Here is a 22586-nt window from a genome sequence, read left to right as displayed (position 1 = left end):
AAGATTTCAGGCAAAGATGGGCTCAATAAAGGACAGATGGTATGGACCTAACAGAAGCAGAAGATACTAAGAAGAGGTGGCAAGAATACACAGAAGAACTGTACAAAAAAGATATTCATGACCCAGATAATCATGATGGTGTGATCACTCACCTAGAGCCAGACATCCTGGAATGTGAAGTTAAGTGGGCCTTAGAAAGCATCACTACGAACAAAGCTAGTGGAGGTGATGGAATTCCAGTTCAGCTATTGCAGATCCTAAAAGATGATGCTGTGAAAGTGCTGCACTCAATATGTCAGCAAATTTGGAAAACTCAGCAGTGGCCACAGGACTGGAAAAGGTCAGTTTTCACTCCAATCCCAAAGAAAGGCAATGCCAAAGAATGCTCAAACTACCACACACTTGCACTTATCTCACATGCTAGCAAAGTAATGCTCAAAATTCTCCAAGCCAGGCTTTAGCAATACATGAACCATTAACTTCCAGATGTTCAAGCTGCTTTTAGAAAAGGCAGAGGAACCAGGGATCAAATTGCCAACATCTGCTGGATCATGGAAAAAGCAAGAGAGTTCCAGAAAAACATCTACTTCTGCTTTATTGACTATGCCAAAGCCTTTGACTGTGTGGATCACAATAAACTATGGAAAACTCTTCAAGAGATAGGAATCCCAGACCGCCTGACCTGCCTCTTGAGAAACCTGTATGCAGGTCAGGAAGCAACAGTTAGAACTGGACATGGAACAACAGACTGGTTCCAAATATGAAAAGGAGTATGTTAAGGCTGATATAGTCACCCTGCTTATTTAACACATTTGCAGAGTATATCATGAGAAACGCTGGGCTGGAAGAAGTACAAGCTGGAATCAAGATTGCCGGGAGAAATATCAATAACCTCAGATATGCAGATTACACGACCCTTATGGTAGAAAGTGAAGAAGAACTAAAGAGCCTCTTGATGAAAGTGAAAGAGGAGAGTGAAAAAGTTGGCTTAAAGCTCAACATTCAGAAAACTAAGATCATGGCATCTTGTCCCATCATTTCATGGCAAATAGATGGAGAAACAGTGGAAACAGTGGCTGACTTTAATTTGGGGGGCTCCAAAATCACTGCAGATGGTGACTGAAGCCATGAAATTAAAAGACACTTACTCTTTGGAAGGAAAGTTATAACCAACCTAGATAGCATATTAAGAAGTAGAGACATTACTTTGTCAACAAAGGTCCATCTAATCAAGGCTATGGTTTTTCCAGTAGTCATGTATGGATGTGAGAGTTGGACTATAAAGAAAGCTGAGCACTGAAGAATTGATGCTTTTGAACTGTGGGGTTGGAGAAGACTCATGAGAGTCTCTCGGACTGTTAGGAGATCCAGCCAGTCCATCCTAAAGGAGATCAGTCCTGGGTGTTCCTTGGAAGGACTGATGTTGAAGCTGAAACTCCAATACTTTGGCCACCTGATATGAAGAGCTGAGTCATTTGAAAAGACCCTGATGGTGTGAAAGATTGAGTGCAAGAGGAGAAAGGGATGACAGATGAGATGATTGGATGGCATTACCGACTCAATGGACATGAGTTTGGGTAAACTCCAGGAGTTGGTGATGGACACGGAGGCCTGGAATGCTACAGTCCATGGGGTCACAAAGAGTAGGACACGACTGAGCAACTGAGCTGAGTATCTCATTAAATCCAATGAGATAAAACATTTAGAACAGTGGTCTTAAAATGCCTGTCTTGGCACGGCTTACATTAAAAAAAAAAATCAGTTTTGGTAAATGCAAATGCTAGGATAGTCTGTTTATCACAGGTCAACTTTCATTCTCTGTGGGTAACTGCTTAGTCATTCACTCCTCATGCATGAATTTATTACTTCATTTTGTATAATTATATCACTCTTTCCCAAACAGCTATTCTAAACTTTCTCTACTCTTTACTATGCCCTCCTCATTCCAAACTGGTCCTACTGCCTTCAGGTAGGCAACTTGGAACCCAACAGCTTGCCTTGTTTGTAGTCCTCTGTAGGACCAGATTTCTACATGAGTATTGTGAAAAGAACTCCAGGACATCTGCCTTCTTCCTCAGCCTAAGTGTGGATGTCAGGGAACTCCCTCTCTCAATTTTGACTGTGAAAGTAGGGAACTTGTGAGAATTTTTTCAAAAAATAAAAAATTATGGGGGACTTTAAATGCTTGGAAATTTAATTAAATGGATAGGGCCTACTGGTGCTTATTTTATAGAGCAAGTCATGCCTCAGTTCAGTTCAGTTCAGTCGCTCAGTTGTGTCTGACTCTTTGCGACCCCATGAACCGCAGCACGCCAGACCTCCCTGTCCATCACCAACTCCTGAAGTTCACTGAAACTCATGTCCATCAAGTCCGTGATGCCATCCAGCCATCTCATCCTCTGTCGTCCCCTTTTCCTCCTGCCCCCAATCCCTCCCAGCATCAGAGTCTTTTCCAATGAGTCAACTCTTTACATGAAGTGGCCAAAGTAGTGGAGTTTCAGCTTTAGCATTAGTCCTTCCAAAGAACACCCAGGACTGATCTCCTTTAGAATGGACTGGTTGGATCTCCTTGTAGTCTATGGAACTCTCAGGAGTCTTCTCCAACACCACAGTTCAAAAGCATCAATTCTTCGTCACTCACCTTTCTTCACAGTCCAACTCTCACATCCATACATATCCAGTGGAAAAACCATAGCCTTGACTAGAAGGACCTTTGTTGGCAAAGTAATGTCTCTGCTTTTTAATATGCTATCTAGGTTGGTCAAAACTTTCCTTCTGCTCTGAGATCGCTGATGATCTTCTTATTGCTAACTTGGTATGCTTTTCTTTCTAAACTTATCACGTTATGGTAAAATTTCCGAAATAACTTCCCTCTTTCCTAAAATTTTCTCATTTCTTGACACTATGCTGTTTGTTTCTTCCACCTCTCACACTGATGCATCTTTTCTGTCTCACTGGTTCTGTTCTTGGCAATCTTCTTTCATTACTCTGCATAAATTTTGATGGGAAACATCGGCAGTACACAACCATTATTATCAGTGATACACAGAGACTCCACGACCTGTTTCTCTTGTTTTTGTGTCTCACAATTTAATAACCTGAGCATGATTTGAGATCACACACGTTTCAATAGCTACATCCATCATATCTATCTCCAAGGCAAATGTAATTCCTCTGCTCTCCATTCTTACAACCCCTCATTTGGACTTCGATTTTAATTTGCCACCTCTTACCTGAACCCTTCTAATAGTCTTACATTGAGCCTTTCTGCTTCTAGACTCTTTCCACTCCATTTCCTACACTGTCATAAATCTAACCTGATCAGAACTCTCTCCTGTTTAAATCCTATAAAAGCTTTCTATTGCCTACAGGATGAATATCATTCTATTATGGCATGATTTAGCTTCTTCTTGTCAATCATTTGTGCTATTTCTCCACAGATGCCATGGTTGTCCATACAAACTGCAGGATTCAGAATATAATATGTTCTTATGATTTTCCGCATTTTTTTTCCTGTCTGGACTATTACTTTCCACCTTTACTTTCCTACACAGTTGCCTAAAAACTCAAATTTGGCATCATCTCCTTTTGAAACTCAGTTGCCAGCAAAACTAGATGTATCACTATGCTATCAGTAGATCAAAAACATCTACTATTATTACTGCCCATCCCACCATTTCTCTAAGGGTATGTGATATGTTTGCCTTCCCTTACTGCACTGGGACCTTCTCAAGGTAGAGATTATTGTCTTGTACACCTTTTATTCCTAGTGATTTCCATGTTACCTGACAGATAAGTGTTCAATAAATTGTTGTTGTTTAGTTGCCTAGTAGTAGCTAACTCTTTTGTGACCCCGTGAACTGAAGCCCACCAGGCTCCTCTGTCCCATGGGATTTCTCAGGCAACAATACTTGAGTGGGTTGCCATTTCCTTCTCCAGGGAATCTTCCTGACCCAGGGATCAAACCTGTGTCTCTTGCACTGCAGGAGGATTCTTTATCACTGAGTCACCAGGGAAGCCTGTTCAATAAAAACCTGTTGTATAAATAGATAAATGAATGCCATTTATATTGACAGCAGATTTGATAGTTCTCCCTGCAGTTGCATCAGAGAAGTTACATCTCATTCATCACACTTGGTCCATGAGATCATGACTGAAGCCTGAAATCAACCAGTGAATTGTTCCTTAAAATTCATGGCGCTCAGATTAAATCCACAAGTAATTGGTGGCAACCTTCTGGAACACATTTCTCATCGCTTCCCTTTAGAAACTGAGGCTGAGAATGTACTGGATTCCAGAACTACAGGCAAAAAATTATTCACAGCAGTGAGGCTTGCTGATGAAAAGCAAGTACAGGTTCTTGTTCTTTGGTGCTATTAAATAAAGAAATTTTAATTTATTTGTCAGTGCGTGTGTGTGTGTGTGTGTGTGTGTTTAAACATTTACTAATACTTTAGGTTTTAATTCTGAGTCACTGATTGTCTAACCTCTTATGAATTTTTGGAATGGTTCTCCCATTTTATCTCAGAAAGATACACTAAGAAACTCTTTAAAGGGGAAGGAAGTAGAAGAAGAGAGTTCTATCTGCCAAGCTCATCACCTTCAATAGGGCTAAGTGTTTTCCTATTAATACTATATGAACCTTTGGTCTGTGTTCCTAAAAACAAAAACCTCAATTCCAACTTTGCAAATATAAAATGACATGTATATGTACATCAGATCTAATATATGTACATATATTACATATTTATATACGTACATCAGATCTAATCCCTTGGATCTATCTATCACTTTCACTGTATAACTGTAAGGGATTTGATTTAGGTCATACCTGAATGGTATAATAGTTTTCCCTACTTTCTTCAATTTAAGTTTGAATTTTGGCAATAAGGAGTTCATGATCGGAGCCACAGTCAGCTAAAGGTCTTGCTTTTGCTAACTGTATGCTGCTGCTGCTGCTGCTGCTGCTGCTAAGTCGCTTCAGTCGTGTCCGACTCTGTGCGACCCCATAGACGGCAGCCCACCAGGCTCCACCGTCCCTGGGATTCTCCAGGCAAGAACACTGGAATGGGTTGCCATTTCCTTCTCCAATTCATGAAACTGAAAAGTGGAAGTGAAGTCTCTCAGTCGTGCCTGACTCTTAGCGACCCCATGGACTGCAGCCTACCAGGCTCCTCTGTCCATGGGATTTTTCAGGCAAGAGTACTGGAGTTGGGTGCCACTGCCTTCTCCATTGCTAACTGTATAGAATCTCTCTATTTCAGCTGCAAAATATAATCAGTCTGATTTCAGTATGGACCATCTGGTGATGTCCATGTGTAGAGTCGTCTTTTGTGTTGTTGGAAGAGGTTGCTTGTTATGACCTGTGCATTCTCTTGGCAAAACTGTTAGCCTTTGCCCTGCTTCATTTTGTACTCCAAGGCCAAACCTGCCTGTTACTCCAGGTATCTCTTGACTTCCTACTGTTGACTTCCAGTTCCCTATGATGAAAAGGACATTTTTTTTTTTTTTTTTTTTTGGTGTTAGTTCTAGAAGGTCTTGCAGGTGATCACAGAACTGTTAAACTTCAGCTTCTTAAGCATTAGTGGTTGGGGCATAGACTTGGATTACTGCGCTATTGAATGGTTTGCCTTGGAAATGAACAGAGATCATTCTGTTGTTTTTGAAATTGTACCCAAGTACTGATTTTGGACTCTTTCATTGACTATGAGGGATATTCCACTTCTTCCAAGGGATTCTTTCCCACAGTAGTAGATATAATGGTCATCTGAATTAAATTCACCCCTTCTAGTCCATTTTAGTTCACTGATTCCTAAAATGTTGATATTCATTCTTGCCATCACCTATTTAATCACTGAAAATTTACCTTGATTCATGACTCTAACCGGAGAAGGCACTGGCAACCCACTCCAGTACTCTTGCCTGGAAAATCCCATGGACAGAAGAGCCTGGTAGGCTGCAGTCCATGGGATCGTGAAGAGTTGGACACGACTGAGCGACTTGACTTTCACTTTTCACTTTCACTCATTGGAGAAGGAAATGGCAACCCACTCCAGTGTTCTTGTCTGGAGGATCCCAGGGACGAGGGAGCCTGGTGGGCTGCCATCTTTCGGGTTGCACAGAGTCGGACACGACTGAAGCAACTTAGCAGCAGCAGCAGCAGCATGACCCTAACATTCCAGGTTCCTATGTAATATTGTTCTTTATAGCATGAGCCTTTACTCCCATCACCAGTCACATCCACAACTGGGCATTGTTTTTGCTTTGGCTCAGCCTCTTCATTCTTTCTGAAGCTATTTCTCCATGCTTCTCCAGTACCACATTGGGAATCTACTGACCTGGGGAGTTCCTCTTTCAGTGTCTTATCTTTTTGCCTTTTCACACTGTTCATGGGGTTCACAAGCCAAGAATACTGAAGTAGTTTGCCATTCCTTTCTCCTGTGGAGCATGTTTTGTCAGAGTGCACGAAGAACTATGGATGGAGGTTCGTAACATTGTACAGGAGATGGTTTCAAAACCATCCCCAAGAAAAATAAATGCAAAAAGGCAAAATGATTGTCTGAGGAGCCCTTACAAATAGTAAAGAAAAGAAGAGACGTGAAAGGAAAAGAAAAGGAAAGATATACCCATCTGAATGCAGAGTTCCAAAGAATAGCAAGGAGAGGTATGATAGCCTTCCTAAATGATCAATGAAAATGAATAGATGAAAATAGCAGAATGGGAAAGACTAGACATCTCTTCAAGAAAATTAGAGATCCCAAAGGAATATTTCATGCAAAGATGGGCACAATAAAGGACAGAAACATGGACCTACAGGAGGAGGAAATATTAAAAAGAGGGGTTAGTTCTTTATTGTATAGTTTTGTGTATTTTTGCACAGAACTATACAAAAGAATTGTTGAATACACAGAACTATACAAAAAAGATCTTAATGAGCTAGATAACCACAATGGTGTGTCACTCACTTAAAGCCAGACATCCTGGAGTGTGAAGTCAAGTAGTCCTTAGGAAGCATCACTATGAACAAAGCTAGAGGAAGTGATGGAATTCCAGCTGAGCTATTTCAAATCCAATAAGATTATGCTGTTAAAGTGCTGCACTCAATATGCCAGCAAATTTGGAAAATTCAGCAGTGGCCACAGGACTGGAAAAGGTCGTTTTCAATCCAATCCCAAAGAAAGGCAATGCCAAAGAATGTTCAAACTACTGCACAATTTCACTCATCTGAAACACTAGCAAAGTAATGATCAAAATTCTCCAAGCTAGGATTCAACAGTACATGAACTTAGAACTTCCAGACGTTCATGCTGTATTTCTAAAAGGCATAGGAACCAGGAATCAAATTCCCAACACCTGTAGGATCATAGAAAAAGCAAGAGAATTACAGAAAAACATCTATTTCTACTTCATTGACTATGCTAAAGCCTTTGTGTGGACTGCAACAAACTGTGGAAAATTCTTAAAGAGATGGGAATACCAGATCACTTTAACTTCCTCCTGACAAATCTGTATGCAGGTCAAGAAGCAACAGTTAGAAGTGGACCAGGAACAAGAGACTGGTTCAAAACTTGGAAAGGAGTACATCAAGGCTGTATATTATCACCCTGCTTATTTAACTCATATTCAGAGTACATCATGAGAAATGCCAGACTGGGTGACTCACAAGCTGGAATCAAGATTGCCAGGAAAAATATCAACAACCTCAGATATGCAGATGATACCACTGTAATGGCAGAAAGGGAAGAGAAAGTAAAGACCCTCTCAATGAAAGTGAAAGAGGAGGATGAAAAAGCTGACTTAAAACTCAATATACAAAAAACAAAGAGCATGGCATCCTGTCCCAGCACTTCATGGCAAATAGATGGGGAAACAATGGAAACAGTGACAGACTTTATTTTCTTGGGCTCCAGAATCACTGCAGATGGCGACTGAAGCCATGAAATTAAAAGATGTTTGCTCCTTGGAAGAAAAGTTATGACCAAACTAGACAGCATATGAAAAAAGAAGAGACATTACTTTGCCAACAAAGATTCGTCTAGGTAAAGGTATGGTTTTTCCAGTAGTCAAGTATGGTCGTGAGAGTTGGACCATAAAGAAAGCTGAGTGCTGAAGAACTGATGCTTTTGAACTGCGGTGCTGGAGAAGACTCCTGAGAGCCCCTTGGACAGCAAGGAGATCAAACCAGTCAATTCTATAAGGAAATTAGTCCTGAATATTCATTCGAAGTACTGATGCTGAAGCTGAAGCTCCAATATACTTTGGCCACCTGAGGCAAAGCACTGACTCATTGGACATAGCTTGATGCAGGTAAAGATTGAAGGCAGAAGGATCTGGGGATGACAGAGGATGAGATGCTTAGATGGCATCACTGATCTATGGGCATCGTTTGAGTAAGCTCTGGGAGTTTATGATGGACAGGGAAGCCTGGCATGCTGCAGTGTGTGGGGTCGCAAAGAGTTGGACATGACTGAGAGATTGAACTGAACTTATATATGTACATATGTGTATTTATGTAAGTAAATATGCATGTACATATATGAACACACATTTAAATACAAAACTTTTCAGTTTAAAAATTGAGAGTAAAATTAGGTTTTACAAAATAATTTGGTAATGAATGTATAGGCATCCAAATACAATCTAATTAGTGTCCAACATGCCACCTTCAAAGGGAAAAAACATTTCATTAAACTTCTCTGTTGACATTATACATTATTCATTTTTGAATGGACAGAAATATATTAGAAGAAACATTAAGAGATTGGTATTTTAGGTTTGCCAAGCAACAAAGTCGATTAGCATTTGCAGATTTGAAGAGAACTGTGGCAGGTGAACGTTTTACTTTTTTATTCTGTGACACTTCAGAGAGCTCACCACATGCAGAGAGCTGTACTAGACAATTACATTTGCTTATTTAATCCTACAGTGGCTTTATGAGAGAGGCTTTACTTTCCTTTTTCTAGATGAGAAACTTGAGTTAGAGAGATAGAACTATCTAGGTCACATAGCTAAAATGTGGCAGAGCTGGCATTCAGACCTAAACGTATTCACTCCAAATGCCCAGATTTTCAGTTTATTTAAAGGCAGATAGCCTAAAAAGTTTTAAAGGAAATATGTTAAAATTAAAATTGGAAAGAAAAGAATAACTACAGCTTCTATAGCCATGTAAAATTTACAAAGCACTTTCATATACACTGTGCCATCTGGGTTTTTCAACAAGTTGGTGCAGCATGCATTAGAATTCCTGTTTTAGAGATGAGAAAACCAAAGCTCAGATAAACAAGACTTGCTCATGTCTTTATTGCAAGTTTTCTGACTCCAAGCACAATTTTTATTCTCCTTAGCCTTTGGTTTGTTGAAATTTAAAGTTATGCTTGTGGAAAATTAATTAGCATATTGAAGATACTGACATTCTGATAGATAAAATAAATATTTATTGAGCACAAGTGATTTGGAATCTTCTGTTTTCTTGTGTAGACAGCATATGAAGTGGTGGCTATACTCCCAGGAAAATGAAGGCAAAGAGGTCAACAAAAGTTGGGAAAGTGGTGATCATTATAGCACAAACTTTTAATTAAAATTTTTTTTGAGATAACTATATCTCAATAAAATCACATACTATAAAATTTACTATTTTAATCATTTCAGAGCTTATAAGTAATTTTTAATATATTCAGAGTTGTGCAACCATCACCACTATCCAATTATAGAAAATTTCCAACACCCCCAAATAAACCCCATATCTCCCAATTTCACCTCTCACCATCTCTTGGCAAGTACTAATCTACTGCTTGTCTCAACAGGTTTCTGTATATAAATGGAATCATATAATATGTGGTTTTCTCTTTCTGCCTTCTTTCATTTGATTTTTTCAATGTTCATTCAAGTTTTAGTACTTCATTCTTTTCTATAAGTGTGTGATATTCCTTTATGTGTATACATCATATTAATATTTTATTTATTCATTTATTAGTTTATGGAACAATTGGATTATTTCTACTTTTTGTCTATTATGGATAATGCTGGTAAGAACACTTGTGTACAATATTTTGGGTGAAAATTAAAAAAAATTCTTTTTAGTTTATGCCTCGGAGTGGAATTGTTGGGTCCTACAGTGCTGCTGCTGCTGCTAAGTCGCTTCAGTCGTGTCCAACTCTGTGGGACCCCATAGACGGCAGCCCCCCAGGCTCCCCAGTCCCTGGGATTCTCCAGGCAAGAACACTGGAGTGGATTGCCATTTCCTTCTCCAATGCAGGAAAGTGAAAAGTGAAAGTGAAGTCGCTCAGTCGTGTCTGACTCTAGCGACCCCAGGGACTGCAGCCTACCGGGCTCCTTCGTCCATGGGATTTTCTAGGCAAAAGTACTGGAGTGGGGTGCCATTGCCTTCTCCGGGATCCTAGAGTAGGTAACTATTTTAGAAGTGGGAGGCGGTCCTAAGATGGCAGAGGAATAGGATGGGGAGACCACTTTCTCTGCCACAAATTCATCAAAAGAACATTTCAACGCTGAGTAAATTCCACAAAACAACTTCTGAATGCCGGCAGAAGACATCAGGCACACAGAAATGCAGCCCATTGTCTTCAAAAGGAGGTAGGAAAAAAATATAAAAGACAAAAAGAGAGACAAAAGAGGTAGGGATGGAGCTCCGTCCTGGGAAGGGAGTCTTAAAAAGAGAGAAGTTTCCAAACACCAGGAAACACTCACACTGCTGAACCTGTGGCGAGCCTTGGAACCACAGAGGGCAAAATAATGGGGAGGAAAAATAAATAAATAACGAAAACTCACAAATTACATGCCAAATGGTAACTCCCCCAGCAGAGAAACAGCGCAGACACCTGCATCTGCCACTAGCAAGCGTGGGCTGGGCAGGGAGGCGCGGGCTGCATTGCTTAGAGTAAGGACCGGGCCTGAATGTCCCTAGGGCAATCTGAGCGAACTAACTTGGGCTAGTAAACCAGACTGTGGGATAGCTACCACGCGAAAAGCCCTAACCTAAAACACCACGAGGCTAGTGCACAGAACAAAGGACTGAACAGAACTAGCCGGCTGCAGACCATCCCCTTCCAGTGACAGGCAGCCAGAGCCGGAAGAGGGCAATCGCAGCCCCAGAGAGACATTATCTACCAAACTGCAAGCAGGCTTCTTTGCTAACCAAGACTTCTTGGGGTCCTGGATGGTCAACATCCGCCTGAGAAGGTGTGTCGGTTGTACACCCAGAAAACCGAGTTGCAGGGATGGGGGAGGCGATAAGTCACAGCGACCGTGCTCGCCAAACACCTCATCACCTGAGCTGCTTACACTTGGGAAGGGCACAAAATGCAGGCCCTACTGAGTCTGTGCCTCTGAGGACTACCTGAGTGCCAGAACCTGAGCGGCTTAGACCTGGGAGGTGCATGCAGCCCAGGGCTGGCCTCAGATGGTTCCTGGAGCAACCTAGAACCTGAGCAGTGTGGGCAGGGAGGGCACACGCGCCATGAGCAGGGACAGGCCCAGTGTGGCTGAGACACTGCAAACACATGCCAGTGTTATTTGTTTGCAGCGTCCCTCCCTCCCCACAGAGCGACTGAACAAGTGAGCCTAAAAAAATGTCCACCACCGCCCCTTTGTGTCAGGGCGGGAATCAGACACTGAAGAGACCAGCAAACAGAAGCTAAAACAGAGGGAACTGCCGTGGAAGTGACAGGTGCAATAGATTAAAACCCTGTAGTTAGTACTGACTACAAAGGAAGGAGCCTATAGATCTTGAGAAATATAAGCCAGGCCAAGGACCTATCTGAAAATGAATTGACCCCACACTGCCCACAACAACACCTGAGAAAGTCCTAGATGTATTTTTACGATTATTCTTTTTTTTTTTTTTTTTTGCCTTAATTTTTAGGTCCTCTATTACTCCTTTAATTTTCACTTTTATAACCTACTGCTGCTGCTGCTAAGTCGCTTCAGTCATGTCCGACTCTGTTCGACCCCATAGACGGCAGCCCACCAGGCTCCCCCGTCCCTGGGATTCTCCAGGCAAGAATACTGGAGTGGCTTGCCATTTCCTTATCCAATGCATGAAAGTGAAAAGTGAAAGTGAAGTTGCTCAGTTGTATCTGACTCTTAGCGACCCCATGGACTGCAGCCTACCAGGCATGGGATTTTCCTCCATCCATGGGATTTTCCAGGCAAGAGTACTGGAGTGGGTTGCCCTACTATTACTTTGCAAAAGAAAAAAAAAAAAGAGAGAGAGAGAGAGAGAGACCCTATTTTTTAAAGCAAACTTCATATATATATATATTTTATAATTTTTGTGACCTTTTTTTTTTTTCTTTCTTTTCTTTAATATTGTATTTTTGAAAATCCAACCTCTACTCTAGATTTGTAATCTTTGCTTTTTGGTATTTGTTATCAATTTTGTACCTTTAAGAACCCAATCGTCAGTACCCATTTTTACTTGGTAGCAAGACTACTGGCTTGACTGCTCTCTCCCCCTTGGGACTCTCCTTTTTCTCCACCAGGTTGCCTCTATCTCCTCCCTCCCCCTTCTCTTCTCTACCCAACTCTATGAATTTCTTTGTGTGTTCCAGATGGTGGAGAACACTTAGGGAACTGATTACTGGCTGGATCTGTCTCTCTCTTTTTGATTCCCCCCTTTATCCTCCTGGCCACCTCTGTCTCCTTCCTCCCTCTTCTCTTCTCTGTATAACTCCATGAACATCTCTGAGTGGTCCAGACTGTGGAGCGCACATAAGGAAGTGATTACTGGCTACCTTGCTCTCTCCTTTTTTGATTCCACCTCATCTCATTCAGGTCACCTCTAACTCCCTCCTCCCTCTTCTCTTCTTGTAATTCTGAACCTCTCTGGGTGTCCCTCACTGTGGAGAAGCTCTTCATCTTTAACCTAGATGTTTTATCATCAGTGCTGTATAGATGCAGAAGTCTTGAGGCTACTGTAAAAATAAGACTGAAAACCAGAAACAGGAGACTTAAGTCCAAATCTTGAGAACACCAGAGAACTCCTGACTCCAGGGAACATTAATCGATAGAAGCTCATCAAACGCCTCCATTTTTACACTAAAACCAAGCACCACCCAAGGGCCAACAAGTTCCAGAGCAAGACATACCAAGTAAATTCTCCAACAAAACAGGGACACCAGCCCTGAGCTTCAATATACAGGCTGCCCAAAGTCACTCCAAACCCACTGACATCTCACAACTCATTACTGGACACTTCATTGCATTTCAGAGAGAAGAAATCCAGCTCCACCCACTAGAACACTGACACAAGCTTCCCTAACCAGAAAACCTTGACAAGCGACTCGTACAACCCCACCCACAGCGAGGAAACTCCACAATAAAGAGAACTCCACAGACTGCCAGAATACAGAAAGGACACCCCAAACACAGCAATATAAACAGGATGAAGAGACAGAGGAATACCCAGCAGGTAAAGGAACAGGATAAATGCCCACCAAACCAAACAAAAGAGGAAGAGATAGGGAATCTACCTGATAAAGAATTCCAAATAATGATACTGAAAATGATCAAAAATCTTGAAATCAAAATGGAATCACAGATAAATATCCTGGAAACAAGGATTGAGAAGATGCAAGAAAGGTTTAACAAGGACCTAGAAGAAATAAAAAAGAGTCAATATATAATGAATGCAATAAATGAGATCAAAAACACTCTGGAGGGAACAAGTAGTAGAATAACAGAGGCAGAAGATAGGATTAGTGAAGTAGAAGATAGAATGGTATAAATAAATGAATCAGAGAGGAAAAAAAAAAAAAAAACAATTAAAAGAAATGAGGACAATCTCAGAGACCTCCAGGACAATCTTAAATGCCACAACATTCGAATCATAGGAGTCCCAGAAGAAAAAGACAAAAAGAAAGACCATGAGAAAATACTTGAGGAGATAATAGTTGAAAACTTCCCTAAAATGGGGAAGGAAATAATCACCCAAGTCCAAGAAACCCAGAGAGTCCCAAACAGGATAAACCCAAGGTGAAACACCCCAAGACACATATTAATCAAATTAACAAAGATCAAACACAAAGAAAAAATATTAAAAGCATCAAGGGAAAAACAACAAATAACACACAAGGGGATTCCCATAAGGATAACAGCTGATCTTTCAATTGAAACTCTTCAGGCCAGGAGGGAATGGCAGGACATATTTAAGTGATGAAAGAAAATAACCTACAGCCCAGATTACTGTACCCAGCAAGGATCTCATTCAAATATGATGGACTAATCAAAAGCTTTACATACAAGCAAAAGCTGAGAGAATTCAGCACCACCAAACCAGCTCTCCAAAAAATGCTAAAGGATCTTCTCTAGATAGGAAACACAAAAAAAGGTGTATAAACTTGAACCCAAAACAATAAAGTAAATGACAACAGGATCATACTTATCAATAATTACCTTAAACGTAAATGGGTTCAATGCCCCAACCAAAGGACAAAGACTGGCTGAATGGATACAAAAACAAGACCCCTATATATGTTGTCTACAAGAGACCCACCTCAAAACAGGGGACACATACAGACTGAAAGTGAAGGGCTGGAAATAGATATTCCATGCAAATAGAGACCAAAAGAAAGCAGGAGTAGCAATACTCATATCAGATAAAATAGACTTTAAAACAAAGGCTGTGAAAAGAGACAAAGAAGGACACTACATAATGATCTAATGATCAATCCAAGAAGAAGATATAACAATCATAAATATATATGCACCCAACATAGGAGCACCACAATATATAAGACAAATGCTAACAAGTATGAAAGGGGAAATTAACAATAACACAATAATAGTGGGAGACTTTAATACCCCACTCACACCTATGGATAGATCAATTAAACAGAAAATTAACAAGGAAACACAAACTTTAAGTGATACAATAGATCAGTTAGACCTAATCAATATCTATAGGACATTTCACCCTAAAACAATGAATGTCACCTTTTTCTAAAGTGCACATGGAACCCTCTCCAGGACAGATCACATCCTGGGCCATAAATCTAGCTTTGGTAAATTCAAAAAAATTGAAATCACTCCAAGCATCTTTTCTGACCACAATGCAGTAAGATTAGATCTCAATTACAGGAGAAAAACGATTAAAAATTCCAACAAAAGGAGGCTGAACAACACGCTGCTGAATAACCAGCAAATTACAGAAGGAATCAAAAAAGAAATAAAAATATGCATAGAAACAGATGAAAATGAAAACACAACAACCCAAAACCTGTGGGGCACTGTAAAAGCAGTGCTAAGGGAAAAGTTCATAGCAATACAGGCATACTTCAAGAAACAAGAAAAAAGTCAAATAAATAACCTAACTCTACACCTAAAGCAACTAGAAAAGGAAGAAATGAAGAACCCCAGGGTTAGTAGAAGGAAAGAAATCTTAAAAATTAGGGCAGAAATAAATGCAAAAGAAACAAAAGAGACCATAGCAAAAATCAACAAAACAAAACCTGGTTCTTTGAAAGGATAAATAAAATTGACAATCCATTAGCCAGACTCATGAAGAAACAAAGGGAGAAAAATCAAATCAATAAAATTAGAAATGAAAATGGACAGATCACAACAGATAACACAGAAGTACAAAGGATCATAAGAGATTACTATCAGCAATTATATGCCAATAAAATTGACAACTTGGAAGAAATGGACAAATTCTTAGAAAAGTACAACTTTCCAAAACTCGACCAGGAAGAAATAGAAAATCTTAACAGATCCATCACAAGCACGGAAATTGAAACTGTAATCAGAAATCTTCCAGCAAACAAAAGCCCAAGTCCAGACGGCTTCACAGCTGAATTCTACCAAAAATTTAGAGAATAGCTAACACCTACCCTACTCAAACTCTTCCAGAAAATTGCAGAGGAAGGTAAACTTCCCTACTCATTCTATGAGGCCACCATCACCCTAATACCAAAACCTGACAAAGATGCCACAAAAAAAGAAAACTACAGGCCAATATCACTGATGAACATAGATGCAAAAATCCTTAACAAAATTCTAGCAATCAGAATCCAACAACACATTAAAAAGATCATACACCATGACCAAGTGGGCTTTATCCCAAGGATGCAAGGATTCTTCAGTATCTGCAAATCAATCAACATAATACACCACATTAACAAATTGAAAAATAAAAGACATATGATCATATCAATAGATGCAGAGAAAGCCTTTGACAAAATCCAACATCCGTTTATGATAAAAACTCTCCAGAAAGCAGGAATAGAAGGAACATACCTCAACATAATAAAGCTATATATGACAAACCCACAGCAAACATTATCCTCAATGGTGAAAAATTGAAAGCATTTCCCCTAAAGTCAGGAACAAGACAAGGGTGCCCACTTTCACCCCTACTATTCAACATAGTTTTGGAAGTTTTAGCCCCAGCAATCAGAGCAAAAAACGAAACGAAAGGAATCCAAATTGGAAAAGAAGAAGTAAAACTCTCACTGTTTGCAGATGACATGATCCTCTACATAGAAAACCCTAAAGACTCCACCAGAAAATTACTAGAGCTAATCGATGAATATCATAAAGTTGCAGGATATAAAATAAACACACAGAAATCCCTTGCATTCCTATACACTAATAATGAGAAAACAGAAAGAGAAATTAAGGAAACAATTCCATTCACCATTGCAATGGAAAGAATAAAATACTTAGGAATATATCTACCTAAAGAAACTAAAGACCTACATATAGAAAACTATAAAACACTGGTGAAAGAAATCAAAGAGGACACTAATAGATGGAGAAATATATCATGTTCATGGGTCGGAAGAATCAATATAGTGAAAATGAGTATACTACCCAAAGCAATCTATAGATTCAATGCAATCCCTATCAAGCTACCAACGGAATTCTTCACAGAGCTAGAACAAATAATTTCACAATTTGTATGGAAATACAAAAAACCGAATAGCCAAAGCAATCTTGACAAAGAAGAATGGAACTGGAGGAATCAACCTGCCTGACTTCAGGCTCTACTACAAAGCCATAGTCATCAAGACAGTATGGTACTGGCACAAAGACAGAAATATAGATCAATGGAACAAAATAGAATGCCCAGAGATAAATTCATGCACCTATGAACACCTTATCTTTGACAAAGGAGGCAAGAATATACAATGGATTAAAGACAATCTCTTTAACAAGTGGTGCTGGGAAAACTGGTCAACCACTTGTAAAGGAATGAAGCTATAACACTTTCTAACACCATACACAAAAATAAACTCAAAATGGATTAAAGATCTAAACGTAAGATCAGAAACTATAAAATTCCTAGAGGAGAACATAGGCAAAACACTCTCTGACATAAATCACAGCAGGATCCTCTATGACGCACCTCCCAGAATATTGGAAATAAAAGCAAAAATAAACAGATGGGACCTAATTAAAATTGAAAGCTTCTGCACAACAAAGGAAACTATAAGCAAGGTGAAAAGACAGTCTTCAGAATGGGAGAAAATAATAGCAAATGATGCAACTGACAAAGAACTAATCTCAAAAATACACAAGCAAGCCCTGCAGCTCAATTCCAGAAAAATAAAAGACCAAATGAAAAAATGGGCCAAAGAACTAAACAGACATTTCTCCAAAGAACACATACAGATGGCTAACAAACACATGAAAACATGCTCAACATCAGTCATTATCAGACAAACGCAAATCAAAACCACAATGAGGTACCATTTCACGCCAGTCAGAATGGCTGATATCCAGAAGTCTACAAGCAATAAATGCTGGAGAGGGTGTGGAGAAATAGGAACCCTCTTACACTGTTGATGGGAATGCAAACTAGTACAGCCACTATGGAGAACAGTGTGGAGATTCCCTAAAAAACTGGAAATAGAACTGCCTTATGACCCAGCAATCCCACTGCTGGGCATACACACCTGAGGAAACCAGAACTGAAAGAGACACGTGTACCCCAATGTTCATCACAGCATTGTTTATAATAGCCAGGACATGGAAGCAACCTCTATGTCCATCAGCAGGTGAATGGATAAGAAAGCTGTGGTACATATACACAATGGAGTATGACTCAGTCATTAAAAAGAATATATTTGATTCAGTTCTAATGAGGTAGATGAAACTGGAGTCTATTATTCAGAGTGAAGTAAGCCAGAAAGAAAAACACCAATACAATATACTAACATATATATATATATAAAATTTAGAAAGATGGTAACGATAACCCTGTATGCAAGGCAGCAAAAGAGACACAGATGTATAGAGCTGTCTTTTTGAATCTGTGGGAGAGGGAGAGGGTGGGATGATTTGGGAGAATGGCATTGAAACCTGTATAATATCATATATGAAACAAATTGCCAGTCCAGGTTCGATGCAGGATACAGGGTGCTTGGGGTTGGTGCACTGGGATGACCCAGAGGGATGGTACGGAGAGGGAGGTGGGAGGGGGGTTCAGGATGGGGAACACGTGTACAGCCGTGGCGGATTCATGCTGACGTATGGCAAAATCAATACAATATTGTAAAGTAATGAGTCTCCAATTAAAATAAATAAGTTTATATTAAAAAAGAAGTGACAAACCATTTCATGCATGTCAAATATGTTTCATGTTTTCACATTTGATCTTCAACTAACTGTATTGGTACAGGTATAGTTTTCAATTTTTCTAAAACAGTGGTGAACTGAAGAATTTCATCACTTTTAATGGGTATCACTAAAAAAGAATATGTTTTCAGGACAACAATGCTAGGATGCCACAGAATGAAAATTCTGTATTTCCTTTTGCAGAAGGAAAACTTGGTCCAATAAAAAACAGCAAATAAATTGTTGTTGGTTCTTTGCAAGTTGTGTCTGACTCTTTGTGACCCCACAGACTGCAGCATGCTAGGCTCCTTTGTCCTCCACTGTCTTCTGGAATTTGCTCAAATCCATGTCCACTGAGTCAGTAGGAAGGTAGTGATCACTAATGTCTAGTTGCCCTCCATTTCAAGGTTTATGGAGGATTATATATTGTCACCCTGTTTATTTAACTTATATGCAGAGTACATTATGAGAAACGCTGGACTGGAAGAAACACAAGCTGGAATCAAGATTGCCGGGAGAAATATCAATCACCTCAGATATGCAGATGACACCACCCTTATGGCAGAAAGTGAAGAGGAACTCAAAAGCCTCTTGATGAAAGTGAAAGTGGAGACTGAAAAAGTTGGCTTAAAGCTCAACATTCAGAAAACGAAGATCATGGCATCCGGTCTCATCACTTCATGGGAAATAGATGGGGAAACAGTGGAAACAGTGTCAGACTTCATTTTTCTGGGCTCCAAAATTACTGCAGATGGTGACTGCAGCCATGAAATTAAAAGACGCTTGCTCTTTGGAAGGAAAGTTATGACCAACCTAGATAGCATATTCTAAAGCAGAGACATTACTTTGCCAACAAAGGTCCATCTAGTCAAGGCTATGGTTTTTCCAGTAGTCATGTATGGATGTGAGAGTTGGACTGTGAAGAAGGCTGAGTGCAGAAGAATTGATGCTTTTGAACTGTGGTGTTGGAGAAGACTCTTGAGAGTCCCTTGGACTGCAAGGAGATCCAACCAGTCCATTCTGAAGGAGATCAGCCCTGGGATTTTTTTGGAAGGAATAATGCTAAAGCTGAAGCTCCAGTACTTTGGCCAACTCATGCGAAGAGTTGACTCATTGGAAAAGACTCTGATGCTGGGAGGGATTGGGGGCACCAGGAGAAGGGGACGACAGAGGATGAGATGGCTGGATGGTATCACTGACTCAATGGACGTGAGTCTCAGTGAACTCCGGGAGTTGGTGATGGACAAGGAGGCCTGGCGTGCTGCTATTCATGGGGTCGCAAAGAGTCGGACACGACCGAGCAACTGATCTGATCTGATAATTCCATACCCTGTTGAAGTTAGGAGCAGCCAAGTGAGTAGCTGTGGTCATACAATATGAGTGGAAGTAATAGTGTAGGTCACTATTCACCTCTGTGATGAATCTTGAAGCCTTGAGGTAAGAGGTGGCCTCAAAGATGTTGGAATTTCCTGTCTAGGTTTCTGAGACCTAAGCAAAGTCTTTGTTGCTTTAAAGCACTTATATTTGCTGGTGTTTTTTGTTTTTGTGTGTGTGTTCTTGTCATATTAGTAATGTCTTTCCTAGTCTGACTTACATACCAACTTAACTTATTTATGTATCATTCTGGTTACTAGCTACAGATTACTGACACGTTTTTATTGAAGAATTACAAATTGATCACTATCTCGTTGACAGATACTTTATATGTAGGTCACAAACTTTATATGTAGGTCACAAAGTTTTACCAAAATAATAATAAATAAAAATATAAGAACAAGTTTTGTTTGAGTTTCATCATCACCATTTGAAGACTCTTTTGCATAAGTCTTATTTTATGTTATTATGATTGTGTTTGTATAAACACGTCCCTAAAAAGCTGTATACACGCCCCTGGTGCTAGTGGTAAAGAACCCGCCTGCCATGTAGGAGACATAAGAGACGTGGGTTCAATCCTTGTATCAAGAAGATCCTCTGGAGGAGAATATGTCAAAACATTCCAGTATTCTTGCCTTGCGAATCCCATGGACAGAGGAACCTGGCAGGTTAAAGTTCATAGGGTCAAAACGAGTCGGACATGACTGAGGGGACTTAGCATGTGTGTATGCAGTATGCATTTAACTGATCACACCACCACATATAAGTTGCTGATTTCTGCATAGAGTTCCTAACACTAGCTCTTCTACTTATTGAGAAACTTCCAATGTTCTATAGTTGAGGGTAGGTAGAGTCCCTTGTTAACGTCACAGTTGGGATCATGGTGATAACTACAGAATCAGAGTTTAAGCAGTTCACTGAAGGACAATTTGTTTGATTAGTGTTGTACTATTTTTAAATGTAACAGTAAAATTCTTCATAGTGAGCAGCTCATAAGTATATTTCAAGATATAGAAACCATAGCCACAAACATCCCATTCTGAAGATTTTCAGAATTAGAAAATAAAAGCTGAAAAGCAGTACAGCATATCCTGTTTAGAAGAGATAACATTCATCTGTTTAACATATAAAATGTACATAATTAAGTAATCATATAATTAAGTAATCAAAAAAGCAAGGTATCTGTTACTGAAGCACCTTGCATTCAGTCTATGTGAAGACCAAGCACTTGTAAACACATCTGGACTCTCAGTCATACACCCAGCTTTCAATACTTGTCAAGTGTACTGAGAGAGGCAAGTAAAGTGTAAAGTCAGTTCTGGGTCTGAGTCTTTCATGGACTTGGGAAATTACATCCTTTCCTCATTTTACAGGATAAAATGAAGGTAAGAAAATAACAGGGAAATTTTTACTTATTTTATAAATTAGTTAATTCTTTCTTGAATTGCTGTAAGTCTATCTCCACAAAATATATTTTAGAAATACTCCTCTTCAGAATAACTGAATTGAAAAGAATATGTTGGGTATTAGTATACACTTACATAAATTCATAATTTTTAAAAACAAAAATAAAAATTAAATCAACACACCTAAAAATGGTTATGAATAATTTCTAGATTAAAAATTTGGAAATGGGAATCAATTCTTTTTCTGAGCTAATTAACTTTTATTATTTGCAGTATAAAATTTGAAATTTGAGTATATAGTACCTGAATTCTTTGTGAATGAACAATTTTATTGATTTTCATATATTTTCTTTGGTGGTGGTGGTTTAGTCTCTAAGTCGTGTCAAACTCTTATAACCCCAGCTCTTGTGACTCCAGGCTCCTCTGTCCATGGGATTTCCCAGGCAAGAAAACTGGATTTGGTTGTCATTTCCTTCTCCAGGGGATGTTCCCAACCCAGGGATCAAACCCACGTCTCCTGGATTGCAGGCAGATTCTTTACTGCTGGGCCACCAGGGAAGCCGCACATTTTCCTTAGGTTAACACAACAAAATACGTTGTTTTAAAATGATCATATTTTTTTTTATCCATCTGTGCAAACACTTCTTAAAACTTCTGTTTGGGGGACTCATTTTTGTCTGTTCATTTGCTTTGATAATTGACAGTTCTATTTTACATATTACCCAAGTGTTTCCTTAAGAAGCAAGAAAAAAACTTGGTGACCAAGTCTGTGTTACATTTTTCATCAAACCCTACAACACCTGGCACTAAGCTTATCACACTGGAAGTGCCTCACACAGAAAAAATAAAACTAAGAGGCCAAATACATTTTGGCTTATATGGCTTTGCTTATACTTTGGTCCCCTGATACGAAGAACTGACTCCTTGGAAAAGACCCTGATGCTGAAAAAGATTGAAGGCGGGAGAAAGGGACGACAGAGGATGAGATGGTTGGATGGCATCACCGACCCGATGGACATGAGTTTGAGTAAGCTCCAGGAGTTGGTGATGGACAGGGAAGCCTGGCGTGCTGCATTCCATGGGGTCACAAGTCGGACACGACTGAGCAACTGAACTATCACTAGCTCTGTTATGGTGGTTTGGAAGACTTCTTGATTTTCATAGGAAATAGGTATGTTTGAAAGTGAGGGACAAAGTGAGTTTTACTTGGAGAGTGAGAGAAACAATCAGCCC

At 39.7% G+C, this 22586-nt stretch overlaps 1 protein-coding gene across 1 annotated transcript in view; it reads right to left on the bottom strand.

The window, feature by feature from the left end:
- SLC2A13 (solute carrier family 2 member 13) overlaps positions 1-22586 on the bottom strand; it is a 527099-nt gene that overhangs the window by 122788 nt on the left and 381725 nt on the right. The window lies entirely within an intron of this gene.

The sequence above is a fragment of the Bos grunniens genome, chromosome 5, assembly GCF_055505025.1.
Source record: "Bos grunniens cultivar Pamir isolate PY7600 chromosome 5, Bosgru_T2T1.0, whole genome shotgun sequence".
Taxonomy (NCBI): Eukaryota; Metazoa; Chordata; class Mammalia; order Artiodactyla; family Bovidae; genus Bos; species Bos grunniens.
This window is presented reverse-complemented; position numbering and strand designations above follow the sequence as displayed.